Genomic DNA, 20,763 nt, shown 5'->3' with positions numbered 1-20,763 from the left:
TCAAACCTTCAGTCTCTATGAAAATTTGATAAAGGAAACTGAAACCTATTAAAGTAGGTTTTACAAAATTTACCAAATACCAATTGACTTAGATAGACTCTTTCTAATCCTCCAAATAAGAATAATTGTATGGTTAATCCTTTATTAAGGCTTTGAGTTTTGCCTTGAGGAGGTACTTTGTATCATTTCATTGTACACCTCAGGGGTGTCTCTCCCAGTACCCCGTTGCCTGGCCCTAAATATACTGATTGCTTCTTTCTTCTGAGTTGCTTACACAGGCCCTGCTCACCCCATGTCCAAGTCCCCAGATTAGCTGAGATGTTTCAGAAACCCCTTCCTCCCTACCTCCCAACCTCCCTGCCTGCAGTGCCATCTCCTTTAAGCCTCTTCTCCAGGCAGTTGCTAATCACTCTCCAAAATGCTTTGTTATGGTTCCCCTGAGAGCTCACCACCAGCTTCTCGCACCAGCCCACTCTTGGCCTCTGCTGCAAATCCTCTGCTGCCTGTTGTAGAGAAGCCAGTTGTTATGCCCAGTCTCCAGTGAAGGAGTGTTTGGATCCTGCCTTGGGGCTCTTCGGTGAGTCAGCTCAGGCCCATTCTTCCTAGTCCTTCAAGTCTAAAGTCCCTTTGTCCTTTTCATGTCCTGTGACATTTCCAGTTCTCTCTCAGCTGAACGAGCTGTCTTCACTGTAGCTGTGCCTAGGACTCTAAGCACAGTGAGGGAAACATCAAATAACCTCGCTGGCAATCCTTTTGGCATTCTTAGTCTATTCCTTTTCCTCCTTTGGAGGGTCTGGGACAGAGGAGGGATGCCGTCTGACTCGTTTTGATGGAACTGTTAGCTGCTCTGACAGATTGTGGGAGCAATGGTGGAAGCAGAGCCCAGTTAGGGGGTTGTTACAGTAATAGGCTGTTGGAGGTGGTGGTGGACTGGACTGTGTTGGTGGCATTGGAAGTTGTGTGAAGTCTGTTTTTGGATTTATTTATTTATTTATTTATTTATTTTTTGTATTTTTCTGAAGCTGGAAATGGGGAGAGACAGTCAGACAGACTCCCGCATGCGCCCGACCGGGATCCACCCGGCACGCCCACCAGGGGCTACACTCTGCCCACCAGGGGGCGATGCTCTGCCCCTCTGGGGCATCGTTCTGCTGCCACCAGAGCCACTCTAGCGCCTGGGGCAGAGGCCAAGGAGCCATCCGCAGTGCCCGGGCCATCTTTGCTCCAATGGAGCCTTGGCTGCAGGAGGGGAAGAGAGAGACAGAGAGGAAGGGGGGGGGTGGAGAAGCAGATGTGCGCCTCTCCTATGTGCCCTGGCTAGGAATCGAACCCAGGTCCCCCGCACGCCAGGCCGACGCTCTACTGCTGAGCCAACCAGCCAGGGCTGTTTTTGGATTTATTTTGAAGAAAGGGTTTGATAAGATTTGCTGACAAATTTATCTAAAATTACAGCTCCTTCCCTCTATATTCTTTGCTGTATTTTACTTCTTAATACTTATTATGATATAACAGACAATATGTTTGCCTTACTTATTGCCTGTTTCCACCTCTAAAAGATATGGCTTTGTGAAGGCAGGAGTTTGGTTGGGTTTTTCATGGCTGTATTCCCTGTACCTAGGACATTGCCTGGTGTTTGGTGAATATTTGCTGAATGAATGTTGCTTGGGTGGGATGTGGAGTGTGAGAGAAAGGAGTCCAAAATGAAGGCAAGGATTTTGGCCTTAACAAACCTGACTCAGAGAAGACCGAGGGAGGAGCAACTAGCTACCAGTTGTAACTTAAGCTGGATACCTGGGAATCAGGTATTGGTTATCTTGTCTTACTGAATCTTCCTGCCTTTGCAGAATCTCTCAATTCTAACTGCTCCTTTTTCGATACCTTAAATTGAGCCCTGGCTACCTAATATCCAGACTACTCTTTCTTGTACTCCAGACCTCCCACTCCTTTTACCAGAGCATCCTTCTAAAATCTCTGCAGAGCCCAGGGGAAAGGAGCCCCTGTTGCTTGCTGGGTGCTGTCGAGCGGCGGTGTGTGCACAGGCAGCCCTCTCTCACGGGCTGATGATTCTTTCCCATGCATCCCGTGTTCTTTCCTGCTACCTTTATGAAAACCCTCAGTCCTCTAGGAAACCCTCAGACTCTAGGAAAAGTCTTACTTATCCTGCACAGTGGGCCTGTTTTTCTCTCACGGGCAATGTGGCTCCTGGGATTGTTTCCCTTTTTGCTTTGGTGGCTGAGATTCATGTCTGCTACCAGCTGTGAGTTGCCAGAACTCCCAGACCAGCTACCCCTATTATCCTACGTGGCGTCTGTCCCCATAGACCAAGGGTAGTCAACCTTTTTATACCTACCGCCCACTTTTGTATCTCTGTTAGTAGTAAAATTTTCTAACCGCCCACCGGTTCCACAGTAATGGTGATTTATAAAGTAGGGAAATAACTTTATAAAATTTATAAAGCAGAGTTACAGCAAGTTAAAGCATAGAATAATAATTACCAAGCACTTTATGTCGGATTTTCACTAAGTTTGACAGAATAAATCTTTATAAAACAACTTACTATAGTTAAATCTATCTTTTTATTTATACTTTGGTTGCTCCACTACTGCCCACCATGAAAGCTGGAACGCCCACTAGTGTGCAGTAGGGACCAGGTTGACTACCACTGCCATAGACCCACAGCAGGACTTGTGGACCAGTGGGCCACTTTGTGAGTGTCAGTGCATCCTGGGAGGTTTCCCAGGCTGAGGGACGGGGCAGGACTGTAAAGGGTGCAGTTGGTTTTCTGGCAGAATAGTCCCTTTTTAACTTAACTAGTAAGATCATTGCCCTCTTGGCAGAATCCTTTCTCCAAGGCATGTAACGACCATCATTTATTAAACATTTGCCATAGTCAGGCATGGGTAACAGGTGACATGTGTTTTATTTAAACCTCCAATAACTTTGTCACTTGTGCTGTTAGTATCACCATTTTACAGACAGAAAACTAAGGCTTACAGAGACTAAGCAGCGTGTTCACAGTCACACAGCTGGAACATGTTGAGCCAGGATTCAGCCAGATTCATCTGAGTCCAGAGCCTGGATTCTTCATTCTGTAGAATGAACCTTTCAGTTGGGACATTCATTTCTGTTCCTGCAGGTTCTGTATATTGGAGGATAAAATATTTAATTTCTCAGTGACTCCGGTACTTCATTCAGCTCTCCTTTCCATGTCTGCATTAAGTACCCCTGAACCTTCTTTCAATCAGCTTTAGGCAGCTTACTGGGCGAATGGTCTGGCACAGTGTTTGCCTTTGACATGCTTTTTTTTCCTTCCCCAATGCTTCGTTTTTATTTACTTAGTCCCTGATATACAAACCTTCCTGATTACTGAACTCTGAATTTAATATATTTATGCCATAATGCTGCTGCTTCCTTCTAGCTCTCTTTCTGTACAAACTTTGTTATTTCTCTTTTTTTAAAGGAATTTTCTAACATACACAAAAGTAGAGAGATGAATGCAGCAAACCCTTATGTCTTCGTTACATGTTATGAACATTTGTCAATCTTGTTTCCATATTTCTTTTTCTCCTGGTGCAATTTAAGGCAATTCTCAGATATTGGCCCATTTGGCCCATAAATACTTCAGTTATGCACATCTTTGTAAAAATGGAGAGCACTGACTTCTAAATCTGCCTTATCCATTTCATCATTCATTCAGCAAGTATGTGTTGAGAGCCTGCAATGTGCTTAGTGTATGGAGACTGTGATAAGCAAAACAGATGGGCTGACTGTCTCTGCCCTGCTAGTGAGACAGCAAAGTGATCACGTTAACATATAATTACAAACTGTCCAATATGTGTTGTCTGTCCGGCCCTGGGGTTGTCTCAGGGCAGCAAGTGAGAGATAATACGTAAAGGTTATACTTTTCTTTATTAAGTGTCTATGTTTTCACCAAAATTATGAACTTAGTTTTAGTCAAGCTATTCTAAAGTATGTATTACACAGGAAAAAACAACACGAGGCAAAACAAACCAACAAAAACAGTCCAGTGATCCTTCCCCCCACTCACGCTCCCCAGAGAGAACCTCTTGCACACACTATTTTGGTGTCTATCTCCCTAGTTCCAAATAGCGTGTTACTTGTGTTTTCCTGTTGGGCACTATCAATTCACACTCAGAAGATGAGTGTGCAACTGTCTCCCACTCCTCACCACTCACATATACACTTCCTCTCTTCCTGTCTTCTCTTCAAACTAGTTACATCAACATTTTGATTAGGTCAGTATTCGGTATATAATTTATTATTAAAGAGTTGTTTATAGCTGAATCATAAAATGTACTATGATTCCTTTTCCTTTCCTCTACAATTCTTTGTTTTTCCCTGGAGTTAACAATTGTCTTTTTAAAATTTTTACTTACTATGTTTTCTATATTACTTTATTCCTGAATTCTCTCCCACGTGTATAACTCTCAGTGTGATCAATTCAGTTGGGTATTCAGCCAACCTCATCTTCAATGAGTCTTCTAGCGCCCTCTGCCCTGCTCCAGGCGGGACCGGCCACTCCCATACCCCAATATTCCTGCTGTCCTGGGACATCCCTTCCTCAGCATCCCAGGAAGCAGGTGTCTCCTACTCTTAAAATAACCCTCTCACACCCCTGTCCCTCCACTTGCCATTGTAGCCCGCTTCTCAAAGACTTATCTATTCTGTCTAGTCCTCCGTGGCATGGAAAGGAACAATGAGAGGTCATTCTAGTCTAGGCACTCAGTTTGCTGAAAGTCCACCTAGGAGTGAAAGCAAAAAAAAAAAAAGAAGAAGAAGAAGAAGAAGAAGAAGCTCCTGACCAGGCAGTGGCACAGTGGATAGAGCATCAGACTGGGATGTGGAGGACCCAGGTTCGAAACCCTGAGGTCACCAGCTTGAACGTGGGCTCATCTGGTTTAAGCAAGGCTCACCAGCTTGAGCCCAAGGTCTCTGGCTTGAGCAAGGGGTCACTTGCTCTGCTGTAGCCCCACCCCCCGCCCATCAAGGCACATATGAGAAAGCAATCATTGAACAACTAAGGTGCCACAACAAAGAATTGATGCTTCTCATCTCTCTCCCTTCTTGTCTCTGTCCCTATCTGTTGCTCTCTCTGTCTCTGTCACACACACACACACACACACACACACACACACACACACACGCAGAAGAAGCAGCACTTAAGTAATCACTCACTGCTCCCTGGAGAAGGTGGAATTTTTGGAATTTATTGAAATGACATTTCCTACTTTTTTATATATTACAGGCTCATCATTGAAAGTGTGGAAAATGAGGAAAAGTATCAAGAACACACATCTCTCTTTGTAGAGATTCAACTATTAACATTTTTTATGCCTGCTTTTTTCATGTATATATAAAATATTTGTTTTTAATCAAAATTGATATTATAAGAAACTTCAAATGAGGAAAATAAGGTTCTGTAATAGGATGGAGGTATAGGTTAGCTGGCTGCACAACTCCAGGGGGCACTGTTCACATTATGTTACATAGTAGGACTGTTATATGTTATATAGTGTGTTATATAGTGAAGGGAAAAGACCCTTCAGGGACAGCTTGAGAAGCTGTGATAGATGACGTGTCTTGTGTAGTATTTTTTTTTCTTGTGTAGTATTTTTAAATACCACCCTCATTATCTTGTTATAAACAATTCTGCTCACTTTTCAAAGCTGATGAAATTAGATTTTTCCATTGCTTTTGTTAAGAAACTAATTCTATCAGTTCAGCTAATATACTTTTCTCTAGATATTTTTTTTTAATTTATAGAATCTTAGGAGGAGAGAGAGAGAGAGAGAAGGGGAGGAAGAGCAAGAAGCATCAACTCCCAAATGTGCCTGAACCAGGCAAGCCGAGGGTTTTGAACCGGCAGCCTCATCATTTGAGGTCGATTGTGTGTGTGTGTTTGTGTGTGAGAGAGAGACAGAGAGAGGGACATATAGGGACAGACAAAACAGGAAGGGAGAGAGATGAGAAGCATCATTTCTTCATTGCAGCACTTTAGTTGTTCATTGATTGCTTTCTCATATATGCCTTCACCTGGGGGGGCTCCAGCAGACTGAGTGACCCCTTGCTCAAGCCAGCTATCTTGGGCTCCAGCTGCTGAGCTGTGCTCAAACCAGATGAGCCTGCACTCAAACTGGCGGCCTCCGAGTTTCAAACCTGGGTCCTCCACGTCCCATTCCGACTCTCTGTCCACTGCGCCACTACCTGGTTAGGTGCCAGGTCGATCTTTATCCACTGCTGCACCACAGGTCAGGCAGCTAATATACTTTTTAACATGACCACTTTCCCAGTTGTTATCCATTAAAACAAACAAAAACTCAGCTGCTCTATTTCTAAAACAAAAATGTAAGAGAAAATAAGTAAAGTGAGGAACCAATTAGCTAAGAAAGTGACCAAAAGATTGGAGCAAAAGGCTCTTTCCAAATGACCATGAATTAAAGGCTTGTGTATAATAAAAATCTCAAGAGAGAAAAATGTGCAGTTTATAGTTTTGTTTTTTGAAGCATTATTTTTGAACCCTGGAAGTTGCTCCCAGTTCTTGAAAGGTTTCAAACTCTGTAACTTTGACATATAGAAGACAGCAACTTGGTTGATGGCTAAGGAACCATCTGGCAGGACCACTGACAAGGACTAGTTTGTTCTGTGATAGAAGAGGAAGCTTCTGTCTTGGCTAAGACACCATGGTGATAAATGGAAAGCTTGACAGTAAGCCATTGCCCATGCCTTAAATTTTTAAGCAGTTTAATAATTAGGCATTAGAGCAGGAAAAACCATTATAGTTCTTCCACGTCTTCGAAAGAAAAGGTTATAGAGAATTGGAATAACTTTTCATAAGGAAAGGATTAGAAGAATTGACTCCTAGGTGAAAACATAATAAAGGCTATTGTCTGCTTGGGGTGTGGTGGTGGTGGGGCCTCAGAAGGCACCCTCCTACACACACTTAGAACCCTTGTGTTTTTTTCAGAAGCTTGAATGATCTCTGAACTTAACCCTACTGTTCCCTAAACACTAGTGGAATAGTCAAGTGGTGATACCACATAGGTCCAGAATAGAATCAACATAGTTCAGTTAACTAGCAAAGAACAAAATGTCAGTCATGTCTTGCTCAGATGCTAAGGAATATTCTCCCCTAAGCTTTCCTGAATTTCTTTAGGACACTTCTGCTGTGTTAAACTGTCAACATATTTCATGCAGTCATTTTTATGTATGCCGTCTCCGTAAGCAGCTACAGATGTGGGAGGCTTGCTTATACTACATACTCTCCCACAATGACTAGCAGAATGTCTTGTACATAGTAGATGTGTAATAAATACTAATTGGGTACATTTTAGGGAGCAAGCCAAGGGACTGGCCAATAATAGTGGTCAATGTAGCTCAAGCCATACCTAGGAGTGTCCCATTTCTAGGACAAAAGCTAGCCAGTTGTGAGTGTTTCTGAATTAAGAGATCATCTTCCTAAATATCATTTAGTTGGCATTCTCAGTGAAGATATAGGCTTTTAAATTATGTCTGGAAACTTCTAAAGAGTACTTAGGTTTCCTCATGGAAAATACTGTTTAAAAACTGTGTGCTTCAGATGTCAGGCCAGAATGTATCATGCACCTAAAATGGGATTTTTTCCCCCTTGTTTAACTTTCACTTTTGTTGAAGCCATCCATACACTCTAATCTTTTTTTGAATATGGCTTTCCAAAAGCTTTTACTCTATCTTTAATAGATGCTGCAACATAAATAGAGAATTAATTGGTGTAAAGGTTTTAGAGAGGAATGTTCTTAAGCCTTTAGGGCTAACTTGTCCTAACTCTGAAGTCCTCACTTTTTCCAAATATATCCCCTTTCAAATCAGGCATTTCTGCCAACTGGTTTGACTTTATATTAATTGATCTCAATAGCTTCAGCTGACTTGAGTTTGGAGGAATTCCATGTTAATCTACTGGGTCTTATCTGTAGACACTTTGGAGACCTCTTACTAAACAGCGTGGAAGTTATAAATGACTTCATGAAAAGGCTGCCAGGAAAGGGACCTGTTAATAAAAAGGAGAATGATATCATCTGAAGATCTACTTAAGTGTAGAGCAAGGAAAAGAGCAGGAACTGGAGTAAGACCAGGTCACAGCTGGCAAGGAATAGCTGTGGTGGCTTAGCTAATTGAGGCCAGGCTGAGCCATTTACCAGCAGATTTAGATACAAAGAGTGCCCAGAAAGGGCCCTTTGGAAATACATGATGGCGTTACAGGAGATAAATCTGCGTTCATAAAAGTGGCAACCTTTGGGGCAATGCTGAGTCACGCAGAAAGGGGTGGGGTTGGGGGTGCTGTCCCATGCAAAAGATAGATGGTTTTCAACCAACTCTTTGGTCTTTAGAAAATTATGGGCCTATTTGCTTTGCAGAAGTGTCAGTTTCCAAAAGAGATGTCATTCACTAGGTAACCTATCTACTAAATCAAGGCCATACTGCTTATTCAGAGGTGATAGAATTAAAAAGGTGCCTTCAGAACTCTGTTTAAATGCATGATGATTGCTATTTGTCAAGTGTATTGTTTCCTGTATGAATCAGTCCTTTCCTTTCTCCAGCTGTTACCTTGGGCATTTCCTGAGATGGGCTGGCCTCCCTAGGAGGCCCACTGGTTGGACACATGATATAGGAGGTTCAATCTGGAGCTTCAGCCAGGAGGCCTGGGGTCAAGGCATCTCTTTTTTTTCCCTTCCTCTACCTTCCTCTTCCTTTGTCCTTCTTGCTTTGCACCTCTCTCAGCTCCTTACAAGAAGTCTGACTTGGCCCAGTACCCGTCTGGTTCCATAGAGGAGTTTCTGAAAAGTTACCAGTCATTTGGCTTTCTGTTCTCTCCTCTCCCACCTGTCCTTCCTCAACCCTTGGCCATTACCAGAAAGGGAATGGGGGAAATGGGGAAGGGAGGTGGATCAGTGCCTTTTACTGTTTGTTTAGGGTGTCTTAGGGATAAAAAACATTTCACAGTTTAGCTGAGAATAAAAGTATCCCAAGTAGATCTGGCTGTGTGACTTCAGGCATCTCAGAATGCTTCCTTCCTCTTAGCCCTTAGTGCAGGTTCTTAACTCTGGCTGGAGGTCGAATAGGATCCTGAATATCTTTGCCATTTCATCAAGAAACTCCAAAGTCAAAAACAAGACTAGACCTGAAAGAACATTAAAGAGAATCACATTGCAATGTGTTCATTCAGGAAGTGTTCATTCAGAATTCTCGCATTTCCTCTCTACCATCCAGGCAGAGAACTGCCACTTGAGATTTTCAGAGGGCCTCCTGACCCCTTCTTGGGTCCAGGCCCTCTCTTCCCAGATAGTTCATCTTTCAGACTGTTACACCAATGGTCCTCAATTACCATTTTGAGACCACAAGGATTTACTGGTGCCTACAGTATGCCAGGCTCTGGGAATACAAAAGTGAATAGCACACCATTTGGGTCAAAATATTTCTTTGCTTAAAAACTTTCATGGGCCTGACCAGGCGGTGGCGCAGTGGATAAAGCGTCGGACTGCGATGCGGCAGACCCAGGTTCAAGACCCCGAGGTCACCAGCTTGAGCGCGGGCTCATCTGGTTTGAGCAAGGCTCACCAGCTTGAGATCAAGGTCGCTCGCTCGAGCAAGGGGTTACTTAGTCTGCTGAAGGCCCGCCATCAAGGCACATGAGAAAGCAATCAATGAACAACTAAGGTGTTGCAACGCGCAACGAAAAACTGATGATTGATGCTTCTCATCTCTCTGTTTTTATCTGTCTGTCCCTGTCTATCCCTCTCTCTGACTGTCTCTCTGTCTCTGAAAAAAAAATCATAAAAAAAAAACTTTCATGGATTTCCTCTTTGTCTCTGTTTCATGTCCTGTTCCACATTCCCGTCCAAACATTTCCCACCTCCTCTAAGGCTTCTAGTCTTGCCAGCCTCCAAAGCACCCATGACCCAGGCCCCAGAATGCCCTCTTTTCTTTCAAGTCTGTTCAAACCCAGTTCAAGCTTCCCTTACTGGGGTTGGGGGACCTTTCGGGGTAAAAGGCACAGGTATATCTCTTCATTCTGATTCACTACCAGTGAGGAGCCCCAGTTTCGGAAGAGGCTTAGATGCCAAGTGACTTGCACAGTCTCACCTGCCTGCAGGTGAAGTGGGACTAAGGGCCACCCTCAAACCTCTCAGAGGATGACTCCCCGTCTCCTCTTCTGCACTCTCCGGGCAGCACCGCTCAGAGGCACACCTCAGTCCATCCACACAGCGCGGCCCTTCTTCACCAAGCGGTCCAGTGTCCTCCTCGACTGTTGATTCACTCAGGAAGGTGAGCTTTCATCGTTATAGTTCATCTTACCCTACTACCTGGGCTGATCCCACTTCAGAAGGAAAAAGAAGCACTCAGAGCTCTAAAAACAATTCTTTAGTTCTCCTAATCCCAAGACAAAACCAACCAAACAAAAAATCTTAATGAAGCAATGGGAAGCACGACCACAAAGCTCTCTCCCCTCCCCCGGCCCCCCATTATCTCATCCCGCAGAGATGATGACAAGGCCATAGGGAATGCAGATTGGCTTCAGACCTACCAAGGGTCCAGGCCATCTGTTTCAAGGGGGCATATAACATATATTGCCCTGGCTCCCCATCACCACCCCTCATTTTTGCTCCACCCTGGGGGCTGGAGACTCAAGGGAAGAAAGAGAATGGAGAATCAGACACCAGAAAAACGTGGTGGTATCCAGAGCAGGAAGGGAGTGAGGAGAGAAGTGGGGATCTGGCCGAGGACGGGGCAGTGGGGGAGGGGAGGACAGGAGCGTCTCCGAGGAGCGGCCGCCCTCCCCTGCGGTAGGCTCCAGGACCTCCCCCTCCTCCTTACCCTCCGCCTCTCCCTCTTCCTCCCACCCCCCTCCGCTGTGGATGGCGGTGGCCGGAGTTGGAGCCCCAGCGGCGCTGTCCGTGAGTGACCAGCAGAGGGGACAGACGGGGAGGCTGAGGGAGCCCCCTCTCCGGGGTGGGGGAAAGTTTGCGGCGGGGAGCGCGGGCGCCCTGGGAGGCGGGCATCTCCGGGCTGGCGGGGCGCGCTGTGCCCGGTCGCTGCGCACCGCCGTCGCGGCCCCGGAGCTGCCCGGGGCCGGCGGGGTGGCCCCGACGGGGCTTCCCCTCCGCACCTCGGCTCGGGCTCCTGCGACCTAGGTCCGGCCCTCAAGAGAAAGAAAACTAGAAGAGCGAAGAAAAGACCAGACTCGGTTCTAAGGGAGGGGCCGGGTGCTTGTGCGAACCCTCCCGCGCGGTCCGGCCTTCGTGACACCGGCCACCGGCCTCCGTCCTGTATCCTCTCTGGGGACTCCAGGACTCTCCCCTTCCTTTTCCCTGGCTCCCGCAATTCGTGCTGCTGCTACCCCACCCCTCCTGTCCCCCAGGCTGCGGCCACAACCGGTGTCTCCAGCCCGGTGTCCTCTGCAGCCCCAGAAGACGACGACCCAGGCCAAGGGGCTACAGCCACAGTGCCCTCCACACTTGGCCAGACATTTCCTGCAGGAATGACCGTCAGTGTGTTTGGTGTTGGGCCCCTTAGACCCACAAACTATATACCGTGTGGATCCAAGGGGAAATTAAACACTGTATATTCTTTCTTAGGAATTCCTTCTTAGGGTTTTACTATTTGTTAATTGGGCATCTTTTTAAAAACCTCTTCAACTCTGCTTTTTTCCAGTAATAATGATACTTCATATCATTAACCATTCTAACTCTGGGGAAAAAAAAGAGAAAGAACCCAGGGAAATATAAAGAAAAAGAAGATAAAAAGAATGCTTGCTGTGCAGAGATGTTTTTTTTCAAAATGAAGACTTCATTCCACATTTAACCGTGTTAGCGGGAGTTGTGAATTCAGTATTATAGCTTGTTCTCTGACTACCCCGAACAGACCATTATGGCCTCCTTGAGGCTAGAAGTTTTAATTTGCCTGACAGAAACCGCAGTGTTTGTTGGCATTCCTCATCTTGGCATATTCCCTCTGCGTTTCTCCCCTCCTGCTAGCTCTCCTTCTCTCTCCCAACTCCCCCACTCTCACTCTTTCATAAACAGGAGTTGTGAAATCAAGGCAGTGGGGCCGGCTAAAATGAGCAGGACCACAAAGAAAATATAGGCTCACTTCTTTTACTCCTGAGGCTGTTGCTTCAACTTGACTCTGATTGGGTGGAAGAATGTTTTGTGTGGTTTTATGTCGGTTCTCATTAAGGTTGAATCAGTGTTTCCATGACAGGCCTAGTTCTCTGGGTGCTTAGAAGGAGCTTGTTAATTTTCAGATGGGTCTGGACAGATCAAGTCTGGAGTCTGGAGTTATTTTTCTTTTTCTTTTTTTCTTTTTAGGGATTGATTTGGGTTGAAATTGCAAGCCTCTGCCCACTCAGAACTGGAGCAGCAGGGGGCAGCTAGATCTGGGGTTTGCTTCCATTTGACCCAGGAAGGAAAAGCTTTCCTAAGGAGTAAACTGTGAGTACGATCCTAGAGGGTGTTGAACTTATTATTGTCTTTAGGGACAACGCACTTCTGAAGAACTTGAGCTATTCCCACTTCTATATCAGGTTCTGAAATACCTGTCAAAACAAGTCAAGGTATTAAACTATTTGGAAATAAATATTTTTTTAAAAAGTGAATTTCATTGGAAATAGCTTCTTTATTTTATTGATTGATTGATTGATTGATTTTAGTGAGAAAGAGACAGAGATAGACTGGAACATCGTTGTGTTCCTGTATGTAACCTGGACAGGGATTGAACCTGCAACTTCTGTGCTTCGGGATGATGCTCTAACCCAGTGGTCCCCAACCTTTTTTGGGCCACGGACTGGTTTAATGTGAGAAAATATTTTCACGGACCGGCCTTTAGGGTGGGACGGATAAATGTATCACGTGATGGAGACAAGCGTCAATAGTGAGTCTTAGATGGATATAACAGGGAATCTGGTCATTTTTAAAAAATAAAACATCGTTCAGACTTAAATGTAAATAAAACGGAAATAATGTAAGTTATTTATTCTTTCTCTGCAGACCGGTACCAGTCTGTGGCCTGGGGGTTGTGAACCACTGCTCTAACCAGCTAAGCTGTCTGGCCAGGGCAAATTCCTTTATTTTAAAAAAGATGTGATTCGGCCGTGGCCGGTTGGCTCAGTGGTAGAGCATCGGCCTGGCGTGCAGAGGTCCCGGGTTCGATTCCTGGCCAGGGCACATAGGAGAAGCGCCCATCTGCTTCTCCACCCCTCCCCTTCTCCTTCCTCTCTGTCTCTCTCTTCCCCTCCTGCAGCCGAGGCTCCATTGGAGCAAAGCTGGCCCGGGCGCTGGGGATGGCTCCTTGGCCTCTCCCCCAGGCGCTAGAGTGGCTCTGGTCGCAACAGAGCAACGCCCCAGAGGGGCAGAGCATGGCAGAGCGTCACCCCTGGTGGGCGTGCGGGGTGGATCCCGGTGGGGTGCATGCGGGAGTCTGTCTGACTGTCTCTCCCTGTTTCCAGCTTCAGAAAAAAAATAAAAAAATAAATAAATAAAAAAGATGTAATTCTTTACCGTTCCCCATTTGTATGAATTAGTGAAGTTTTACTGTGGTCTCAAAGTGTAGCCATAAGGAAGTGTTGTGACTTTTATTCAAAAAGAAAGCACTTAAGGTTTGGACTTGTTTGGCCCTATTGATTAGAAAGACAATGCACTCAGATAAAAATCTTCAGTCTCTTCCTCAGGATTTTTAATATTGTGTGTAATGCTCTGGAAATCAACCTTATACTCTTTGGGGAGAACTCGCTTTCTGCCTTGTTCAGCTTTTTTTAATTGATTTTATTTATTTATTTATTATTGATTTTTATTTATTTATTATTGATTTTAACTTATTGTGTTTACATAGATTTTAGTGTTGCCCCGAATGTTCAATTGATTTTAGAGAGAGAGGAAGGTAGAGAGGGAGAGACAGGAACAGTGATCTCCTGGATGTGCCCTGACTGGGGATCGAACTGGCAACCTTTATGCTTCAAGATGATGCCAACCAACTGAGCTAGTTGGCCAGGGCTGCCTTGTTTAGCTTTTGCACCAACACTTCATGAAATCGTGTTAAACTGGGTGGTTTGCCATCCATCCCCAGGGTTTGCTGTGCTGCTCCATATAGGCTGCTCTGATGCTGGGGGTATAATGACTGCTAGCAATGTGTCTTTCCCTTACCTAAGGAGCAGTTGTTTCGGGTGGTGCGATGAAGGCTGCATCCCAATAAGCCAAATGGAAAGCAGCCAGTGATCACCTGAATGGGTTAAGGGAGTTGTAAATACATGAAGCGTGGGGCCTACAGAGAGAAAGGAGGGCAGGAGCCATTAAAATAACCTAAAGGGAAAGGTATGGCCTTTTAAAATCATATTGTACAAGAATACTGAATTCCACAGGACGTGCTTAGGGTGTGGTGTTAAATGTTAAGGGCAGGTTATGAAGTAGAAAGCACTGTAATCTCACTCTTTAAAAATACATAGAAAAATATTGGAATTATATGCATCAAAATGGATGGTGGGATTATAGGTCTTTCGATTTTCTTTGTGCTTGCCTACATTTCTCAATTTTTTTTTTTACAATAGTAATAGCTAAAATCCATTGACTATAAAGTACATACATGTGGTATTTTATTTAAAAACTCTTGAGTTGTGTACCACTATTACTATTCTCATATAAGATTCAACAACTAGAATCAGAGGGGTAACTTGCCAAGGTCGCATAACCACTGTGTGCAAGTTGAATTCAGGTCAGTGGCCAAAGTCTGTGCATCTCAGTCCTACTCTCTACAATCTCCCTGCACATGTATTATTATTATTATTTTTTTTTTTAATTTTTTATTTTTCTGAAGCTGGAAACGGGGAGAGACAGTCAGACAGACACCCGCATGCGCCTGACCGGGATCCACCGGCACGCCCACCAGGGGGCGATGCTCTGCCCCTCCGGGGCGTCGCTCTGCCGCAACCAGAGCCACTCTAGCGCCTGGGGCAGAGGCCAAGGAACCATCCCCAGCACCCGGGCCAGCTTTGCTCCAATGGAGCCTCGGCTGCGGGAGGGAAAGAGAGAGACAGAGAGGAAGGAGAGGGGTAGGGGTGGAGAAGCAGATGGGCACTTCTCCTGTGTGCCCTGGCCGGGAATCGAACCCGGGACTCCTGCACGCCCGGCCGACGCTCTACCACTGAGCCAACTGGCCAGGGCCTATTATTATTATTTTAATGATAAAGAAGAAGATACAAAATGGAACGAGAGTACTATTCTTGTGTGTGTGACAGAGACAGATAGAGAGAGGGAGAGATAGGGACAGACAGACAGAAAGGAAGAAAGATGAGAAGCATCAGTTTTTCATTGTAGCACCTTAGTTGTTTATTAATTGCTTTCTCATATGTGCCTTGACCGGGGGCTCCAGCAGAGTTGAACCCCTTGGTTAAGCCAGTGACCTTGGGCTTCAAGCCAGTGACCCCATGCTCAGGCTGGTGAGCCCGTGCTCAAGCCAGCGACCTTGAGGTCTCAAACCTGGGTCCTCTGCATTCCAGTCTGACGGTCTATCCACTGCACACTGCCTGGTCAGGTGGAAAGAGAGTATTTTGTGCTTTAATAACCGTTATTTTGATTAATTGTAAAATGCTTGGAAGACTTATCTCTCCGTCTTCCACTGTCACTTCTCTTTTTCTTTTTCCTTTTCTTCCACTGTTACTTCTCTTTGGAAGGCCTTGGGAATTACTCCAGTCTTAGCCAGAGGTAGTTCACCTTCCCTTGAGAGCCGGCTGTACCGAAAATTGTTCAGCATTCCTTGGAGGCTTCCCAGCCAGACTGGAGTTCCAGGAATTCCATGGGATTCTGCAGCAATCCTGGTAGAACACAGGATTTTTAAGTAAATCAGGCAAATTATGTCTTTAGAGATCTGCCAGTATGGGCTTACCTTGTTCTTGGCATTGTCAGGGGAGTGTGATGGGCAGGAAGACTGAGGCAAAACTCCCAGGCTCCCACTTACCTGCATGTTATATGGAATGTTTAAGGTAGGAAGATCTAGGGCAGGGGTCCTCAAACTACGGCCCGCGGGCCACATGCGGCCCCCTGAGGCCATTTATCCGGCCCCTGCCGCACTTCTGGAAGGGGCACCTCTTTCATTGGTGGTCAGTGAGAGGAGCATAGTTCCCATTTAAATACTGGTCAGTTTGTTGATTTAAATTTACTTGTTCTTTATTTTAAATATTGTATTTGTTCCCGTTTTGTTTTTTTTTACTTTAAGATAAGATATGTGCAGTGTGCATAGGGATTTGTTCATAGTTTTTTTTATAGTCGGCCCTCCAATGGTCTGAGGGACAGTGAACTGGCCCCCTGTGTAAAAAGTTTGGGGATCCCTGGTCTAGGGTTTACTATGGAACAAGGAGAAAGGGGAAAACTAATTGCTTCATGATGCTTATTACAGTGAAAATACAATAATAAATTATTGTTTAGAAGAGTGGCTATGTAGGTGGTCCCATGTATTGGCAAGATGAACTGCTTTAGTGGAAGTAGAAGTATTCAGGTATTCAGTGTGAGTGATGCAGTGTGAAAAATGCCCCCATCCTTTGCCACCATGTGCCCTCAGAGGTCACCTTATCCATCGTCTTCTAGAAATACACCTAATACCCCAGAAGGATGGGCTTTTCTAAAACGCCTGCTTATTCCAATAATATGCTTTCAGAAGGAAGCTTTATCTATTCTACAAGGAAGAGATTCTGGACTGCTGATGCATCTAAATCATCTCCTTGTTGAAAAGAACTGTTTAAGAGTCAAGAACTTCTTTCCCAAATTACTATACTCGGACCAGTGTCCCAAATCTTATAGACATTTAACTGTATGAGAAGTGTATTTCAGGTCCTAGTGCCAAGAAAAGTTATTGTGAGCAACTTGTTTGTTTTGTATTGTGGATGCTGTGGACCCATTAGTTGACATTTTCCATTTTTTGTTCGGCTTAAAGCCAAAGCACAGAGCCAACTTAGTGGCCCACATCTAGCATAGGCACAGGACTTTAAGGCCTCTATTTTTTTTTTTTTTTTTGTATTTTTCTGAAGCTGGAAACTGGGAGAGACAGTCAGACAGACTCCCGCATGCACCCGACCGGGATACACCCGGCACGCCCACCAGGGGCGATGCTCTGCCCACCAGGGGGCGATGCTCTGCCCCTCTGGGGCGTGGCTCTGCTGAGACCAGAGCCACTCTAGTGCCTGGGGCAGAGGCCAAGCCAAGGAGCCATCCCCAGCGCCCGGGCCATCTTTGCTCCAATGGAGCCTTGGCTGCGGGAGGGGAAGAGAGAGACAGAGATGAAGGGGGGGGGTGGAGAAGCAAATGGGCGCTTCTCCTATGTGCCCTGGCCGGGAATCGAACCCGGGTCCCCCGCACGCCAGGCCGACGCTCTACCGCTGAGCCAACCGGCCAGGGCCAAGGCCTCTATTTTTTGATAACTAATAACGTTATACACCTTTTATTTCTACCTATACTTCTCCTTGAGCCCCAGTCTTCTCACCTACTTTACGTTGTTTTCGTTTTATTTAGTGTGTTTGGGAGACTGCAACTTCTGACACCCCACTTCTTCTGAGTTCATTTTTCTTCATGTCAACAGAAATTTAGAAGTTCTTCCATAAAAATCCTTTGGTAAACTTTAAAGTATTTGTTTTCCCTGAAAATGGCTCTGTTTTGCTCTTACAAATGAGAGTTTGACTGAATGTAGAATTGTGGACTCACAGTTATTTTCTCCCCATACTTGAAAGATATTACACCCTTAATGTCCTGCGTCTGTTGCTACTCCTAAGTATCAAGTAACTTTGGGCAGGTTACCTAATTTCTCTTATTCTCTCGGTCTATAAAATAGATCATGGCATCCACTTCAAGGATAATTGTGAAGAGATAATGTACAGAATGTTAGAATAGTACCTACTATTTAAGGAAGCAACGATAATTATTAGCTATTATAATTGCTTTTATATCTTTTCAGAATTTTTTGACTTTCTTGGTTTTTACTAGTCCATCTAAATGTTAGTTGGTCTAGTGCACATGTGCGCGTACACACACACACACACACACACACACACAAAATCCTGTTGAGAGTTTTATTTTAAAATTGCATTCAATTTGTATTCCAGGATAACTGACACGTTTACAATATTGGGTCTTTCATTCAGGAAAATGACTGGTGATTTTCCCTATAAATGATTGACACAACTTTTTGCTGTATTTATTACGTATAGGTTTCATTGATATTTTACATGATATCTTTTTTTCTTATTGTACTTTCAGATTGGTTATTTACTGACCCATAGAGACATTTCTTATTTTTGAATTTTGATCTTTTACCCAGTGTTCCAGCTGACTTCTCTTACTAGATCTAAGAATCTATACGTAGCCTGACCAGGTGGTGGTGCAGTGGATAGAGTGTCAGCCTGGGATGCTGAGGACCCAGGTTCGAAACCCCAAGGTCACCCGCTTGAGTGCAGGGTCATAGACATGAACCCATGGTCACTGACTTTAGCCTAAAGGTCACTGGCTTGAAGCTCAAGGTCACTGGCTTGAGCAAGGGGACACTTGCTCTGCTGGAGCCCCCCTGGTCAAGGCACATATGAGAAAGCAATCAATGTACAACTAAGGTGCCGCAACAAAGAATTGATGCTTTTCATCATTCCCTTCCTTCTGTCTATCTGTCTCTCACTAAAAAAAAAAGAAAAGACGCCCTGGCCAGTTGGCTCAGTGGTAGAGCGTCGGCCTGGCGTGCAGAAGTCCCGGGTTCAATTCCCGGCCAGGGCACACAGGAGAAGCGCCCATCTGCTTCTCCACCCCTCCCCCTCTCCTTCCTCTCTGTCTCTCTCTTCCCCTCCTGCAGCGAGGCTCCATTGGAGCAAAGATGGCCCGGGCTCTGGGGATGGCTCCTTGGCCTCTGCCCCAGGCGCTAGAGTGGCTCTGGTCGCGGCAGAGTGACGCCCCGGAGGGGCAGAGCATCGCCCCCTGGTGGACAGAGCGTCGCCCCCTGGTGGGCATGCCAGGTGGATCCCGGTCAGGCGCATGCGGGAGTCTGTCTGACTGTCTCTCCCCATTTCCAGCTTCAGAAAAATACAAAAAAAAAAAAAAAAAGAAAAGAATCTATATATAGATATTATTTTCTTTTTTTTTTTTTTAAATATTTTATTTATTGATTTTTAGAGAGAGGGGAGAGAGAGAGAGAGAGAGAGAGAGAGAGAGAAAGAGAAGGGGGAGGAGCAGGAAGCATCAACTCCCATATGTGCCTTGACCAGGCAAGCCCAAGGTTTCGAACCGGCAACCTCAGTGTTCCAGGTTAACGCTTTATCCCACTGCGCCACTACAGGTCAGGCAGATATTATTTTCTAGGCAAACAATCACAAAACAATAATATGCTTTTTTTTTCTGTTCCTTTTGACCCATATTTTTCTTGTTATTGCATTGGATAGATCCTCTGGTACAATGTTCAATAAGAGCAGTGGATATCCTTATCTTCTTACTGTCATTAATGAGTACTCATAAAGTTTCTCAGTTAAGGTGAAGTTTGCTTAAGGTTTTGGTATATATTCTTATTAAATTAGGGACTTTTGGCCCTGGCCAGTGGCTCAGTGCATAAAGTGTTGACCTGGACTACATAGGATTCGATTCCAGGTTAGGGCATGTATGAGAAACAATGAGTATACAACTAAATAGAAAAACTAAGTGAAGCAACAACCTGATGCTTCTCTGTCTCTCTCTATCCCTCCCCAACCCCCCTTCAAATCAGTAGAAAATTTTTTTAAAAATTAAGTACTTTCCCATATTAATATTAACAACTTAAACATTTTATCATGACTGAGTGTTGCTTTTATGTAATGCCTTAATGTTTTTATGTAAATTATGAGATGATCATATATTTTTCTTTCTTATTCTTTTTATTTTTTTAAAAAATTTTTTTTGTCTTTTTCTGAAGTGAGAAGCAGGGAGACAGAGAGACAGACTCCTGCATACGCCCGACCAGGATCCACCTGGCATGCCCACCAGGGGACGATGCTTTCCCATCTGGCATTGCTCCAATGCAAACAGAGCCATTCTAGCACCTGAGGCAGAGGCCATGGAGCCCTCCTCAGCGCCCGGGCCAACTTTGCTCCAGTGGAGGCTTGGCCTGTGTGTCCTGGCTGGGAATCAAACCCGGGACTTCCACACACCGAGCCAGTGCTCTACCACTGAGCTAGCTGGCCAGGGCCATATTTTTCTTTCTTAATATTAAAATATAAATAATGAGTATATTATGTTGAGACATACTTGCATATATATATAGATACAGATATGTTCTTTTATTTTGTGGGATATAATTTGCTAGTACTTTATTTAGGAGTTTTGCAAATGCTCCTAAGTGAAACAATTGGTCTATAATTTTCTCTTTAAAAATATTATTCTTATATTATTTGGTGTTGAGTTTATATGAGCCTTGTTAAAGAAGTTGGGTAGCTTTTATGTATATATTTTTGAAATAGTTTTTAAGAGATAAAGACCATCTGTTCGTTTAACATTTGGTACAATGTATTATAAAATCATCTGAACTGCTTATAATGTGTGTCAGGTTTTAAAAATTCAGTTTTGGTCCTGGCCGGTTGGCTCAGTGGTAGAGTGTCGGGCTGGTGTACAGGAGTCCTGGGTTTGATTCCCGGCCAGGGCACACAGGAGAAGCGCCCATCTGCTTCTCCACCCCTCCCCCTCTCCTTCCTCTCTGTCTCTCTCTTCCCCTCCTGCAGCCAAGGCT

At 44.8% G+C, this 20,763-nt stretch overlaps 1 protein-coding gene across 3 annotated transcripts in view; it reads left to right on the top strand.

The window, feature by feature from the left end:
* The first annotated feature begins 10,892 nt into the window (after positions 1 to 10,892).
* Positions 10,893 to 20,763, top strand: part of STON1 (stonin 1) — a 64,459-nt gene continuing 54,588 nt past the window's right edge. For all 3 annotated transcript variants that reach the window (XR_010750426.1, XM_066378304.1, XM_066378305.1), the window contains exons 1-2: positions 10,893 to 10,949; positions 12,363 to 12,485. The gene's annotated coding sequence lies outside the window, so the exon portion shown is untranslated. The remainder of the gene's footprint in view (positions 10,950 to 12,362; positions 12,486 to 20,763) is intronic.

Source organism: Saccopteryx leptura, chromosome 3, assembly GCF_036850995.1.
Source record: "Saccopteryx leptura isolate mSacLep1 chromosome 3, mSacLep1_pri_phased_curated, whole genome shotgun sequence".
NCBI classification, from domain to species: domain Eukaryota; kingdom Metazoa; phylum Chordata; class Mammalia; order Chiroptera; family Emballonuridae; genus Saccopteryx; species Saccopteryx leptura.
The sequence above is the reverse complement of the archived record's forward strand: the minus strand, read 5'-3'. Positions and strand labels throughout refer to the sequence as shown.